Here is a 4360-nt window from a genome sequence, read left to right on the forward strand (position 1 = left end):
ATAAAATTGTGTATGTAATTCATTGAGAACAATGGAAAAATGCCTTGTTACCTCAATATGTAGTTGTTGATCTAAACCAGATTCAAAATTTAGACTCTGACCACCTGAATTAGCCACCCTAGTGCACAGGAGGGCTTGCCAGGCCTGGAAAATAGAATAGAGTAGTAAATTTAGGCATTGAGATTCCTGATATAGCACAGATTGTCATCTTCCTCAGGGATGCTGAGCTCTCCAAAGAGGTGCTGAATAGAGGCATGAGCATGAAATTTTGCTTAGAATCCTCTACCAGTAGCACAGAACAGGAAGGTGATCATAAAGCAAGATGGCTCTGTAAGCCAGTATTGTAATTGGTAGGACACAGGCACTCAAAGTAGGTGAATATTTTTCTTTTTTATCTAGGAAGAGCCGTCTGGTAAAAACAGCAGAAGCCCCATCTTTTTTAGATCACCTTTTCAAGTTAGGATTGTAATGAGAGATGGAAGATAACTTTAGTAGCTGCTCTGATAATTTGAAGGACTTTATGATACAAAATACAAATTTTATCGGAATGTTTCTGTGTTCAGGGTAACATCACACCAAAGAGAAAATATTATGATTCTCTTTAATCAGCTCAATCTTATTAATTGCTCCTCATATTTATCTATGGCACCACCTTAGAGGATGTTAATATTATTCTGTGTTTTTCAACATAGGTACAAATGAATTTGAGTGAGTCTTATTATCTGCGAATGCAAATTTGTTTCAGAAATTCCTGTGTTGTTTTATTTTTTAAGGATGTATCTGAGACTTGAAGCCAGTTATTAAGGTAAGGAAATTGGTTGGCTAATTTCTGTCTGTTTTCCTTCTTTTGTTGAGCCTTTAATAAAAAAACAGAATGTTGTGCAGGCAGTGGTATGAAACACAGGTAGTGGGCTGAAACCTCCTTCTATTGTATGAAAATTTACTCATGCTATAACTCCCTGTTTTCCCTCCCTCCATTCTCCAATTATTTAATTAATTGATGATAATTTATGCAGACCCAGAGAGTGATAATGTAAGCATGAAGCTGTCTAAACAAGAATTCAGTGAAATTCCATGTCTTATGCTATGGAGTAAGCAAAGAGAACTGCAATGCAGCAATGGATTTGTGACTTTTGTACTGTTTCATATGATATTTCTGCTCAGCTTTAAACAACAAAAGACCTAATATCCACTCAGTGCCTTTAAGTTCAATGGTAGCACCAGGCACATAATCATTAGTGATGAATAATTGGGCCCTTAATGACTCACAGAAAATAGAAGCTGGCTCCTTACACTGACGGCATCTAATCAATTAGCAAGCTACTTATATGCATAATTACATGTTTTGCTTTGAAAAAGCAACCAGAAATTCTGTTGACACAACTCATAAAGCATATGGTTGCATCTTCTGTATCTACCAAGCTTCACATGCTTGTCTCATTTATGAGAACATTTGTTGTCTTGTTTCATCACAAGCATATGGATGTAAGGTAATTGCACATAACACTTGGTTTACATACTGTCTGCTTTCTTGTATCTTCTGCCCCTTAATTTGATGGTATGACATCCTGGAAGTGAAGTGATTCAGGGCTAAGCCAGAAATGGGCAGAGTGTTTCCTGGAGATCTATAGTGATGCTAGACCTAAAATAAGGGACATTATTCTTTTAGGCATCCAGGTGACAGTGAACGCTGTGATACCTTGCATGTAGTTCTATATCAGAGCCTCTGATGTGGCCAAACAGCACTGAGAAAGGAAAGAAAATAGAGAATGAGTTGTGATGTTCTCAGAAGCCCTTTATATGGACAGAAGGAAAGAAAATGATATAATCCATCTGGACTTCAGTATGACCTTTGACATGATCCCCCACCATATCCTTATCTCCAAATTGGAGAGGTATGTATTTGAAGGGTGGACTATTTAGTGGATAAGGAATTGCTAGGAAAGTCACAGGCAGAGGGTTGTGATCATTGGTTCCATGTTCAGGTGGAGGCCGCTAACAAGCAGCGTCCCTCAAGAGTTCGTCTTGGGTCTGGTACTCTTTAACATCTTTATCAATGACACAGGTGATGGGATTCAGTGTACCCTCAGCAAGTTTGCTGATGGAACCAAGCAGAGTGATGTGGTTGACACAGCAGAAGGAAGGGATACCATCCAGAAGGACTTTGAAAAACTTAGAAGGAGGGCCCTTGTGAACCTAATGAGGTTCAACAGAGGAAAGTACAAGATTTTGCACTTGGGTCAAGGCAATCCCAGATATGTAAACAAGTTGGGAGAAGAACTTCTTCATAGTAGCCCTGCTGAAAGGGACTTTGGTTGTGGCTGATGAAAAACACAATGTGAGCCAGCAGTGTGCACTTGCAGCCTGGAAGGCCAAGGTTATCCTGGGCTGTATTGAAAGTGGAGTGGCCAGCAGGGCAAGGGAGGTGATTGTTCCCCTCTGTTCTGCCCTTATGAAACCACAGATGGAACAAGCACCCAAAACAGAAATGATGTGGAGCTTTTGGAGAGGGTCCAGAGGAGGGCCACAAGGATGATCCAAGGGCTGGAGCTTGTCACCTATGAAGACAGTCTGAAGGAACTGGACTTGTTCAGCCTGGAAAATAGGAGGCTACAGGGAGACCTAATTGCAGCCTTCCAATATTTAAAGGGAACTTATAAACATGAGGGGCATCAATTTTTTATGCAGGTAGATAGTGATAGGACAAGGGGAGATGGTTTAAAACTAAAGGAAGGGAGATTTAGATTAAATGTCAGGGGGAAGGTTTTTACTGAGAGAGTAGTGATGTGCTGGAACAGTGTGTGGATATTCCATCCCTGGAGGTGTTAAAGGCCATGTTGGATGGGGCCCTGGGCAATCCGATGTAGTACTTGACCTAGGGGCTGGCAGCACTGCCTGTGACAGGGAGGTTGGAACCTGGTGGTCCTTCAGGTCCCTTCTAACACAAATCATTCTATGACTCTATGATTGTTGCAAGAGGTGCAGAACAAAAGACCTTTATTCTAGATGCTTACCACCTTTTATACCCACGTGACACAACAGTTTTCCGCGCAACCAAGACTGGTTACATGTGAGGGCTAGATGCTTTGTGAATGTATAGGTCTGGCTCAAGTTACTGTTGAGCTTTGCCACTCATACAACAACCCAAATATGATAAGTAAAATTAGATTATATGCTGGCCATCTAGAATGCCTGTCTTCTATCCCAGCTGAAGCCCGGCTGCCTTTGCACCTTATTTTTCTGCTGCCTTATGCTGTTAAAGGCTTCACTGAGGTTAAGACAAAAGTATAATAAACTTTGTAAAAGAGGATGGTGTGAGACATGCCGATTTTTCTGTACATCACTTATCTTTTCTGAATGACAAGAAAGCCCAATGTTTTGGTGTGTGTTGTTAGACAATCAAAACATTATATGGTATTTAGAATTATATGCCATTGACTGACAGGATTTTTGCCTCACAAAGGATTGGATAAGCCGAATCTTTTGTTATCTTGTTCTTTTTAAGTGTGTGTATGCAGTAGAAATGCATGTCATCTTTTTTTTTTCTTTTTTTTCTTTCTTTCTGTGTGTGTGTGTGTTTATGTGTATTGCCTCTTTTATTCAACTTCTATATCTTAAGGAGTTCAAAGTAAAATTATAAACTTGTTCCTGGTGGTTAGTCACAGCTTGAGAATGCCAGAATGTAATTGTGTTCTGGAAACTGAGGGAAGTAAGGATACTGCTTTGCAGCATGTATCCACTAGAGAGCTCCAGTGCAGCAGCAGCATTTAAGTTACTACAGTCATTTTAGTTTTGGGCTCCCCACATCCTCATTGATGGCTTGCTTAGATGAACTCAGCATAGGGCCTCTCCCTGTTGGGAACGGTGATGAAGACAAAGTTTATTTATCACTAAATTATGGAGAGGATGCATTGTGTAGGTCCTCCTGAGGCATCACAGGGTTTACAGTCCAATGGTATGAATAGTATGTACAACTACGTCCATACTTCAAGCCACAGTCATCACCCTTCCCCCAGCCCCAAACTGATAAAATCTCTCTCTATCTCTTCCTCTCTGAAGGCTGAAAAATATTCTCCTTCCCTCAGGTTGCCTCTGGGGCTTTAGCTGAGGATTCCAGTGTTTTGGCCACTGTTTGTTTTAAGTTGATGAATCTCTGTTGCTTCAGTTCAGTGAAGGTTAAAACCAAGAAAAGGATTTTGTTGACAGCTGGAATCAGAATCTTTTACCAGATTTTAAAACAGAGCATACTGAAGCTAACTAACAGTTTAGAGGAAGAAGTAACTCATAATTGCTACAAAATTAAACTACCTTTAAACTAAATATATACAAAGAAAGAATAGGATGGGTAAGCAATTTCAGT

This window comes from Tympanuchus pallidicinctus, unplaced genomic scaffold, assembly GCF_026119805.1.
Source record: "Tympanuchus pallidicinctus isolate F22 unplaced genomic scaffold, pur_lepc_1.0 scaffold19, whole genome shotgun sequence".
NCBI lineage: Eukaryota > Metazoa > Chordata > Aves > Galliformes > Phasianidae > Tympanuchus > Tympanuchus pallidicinctus.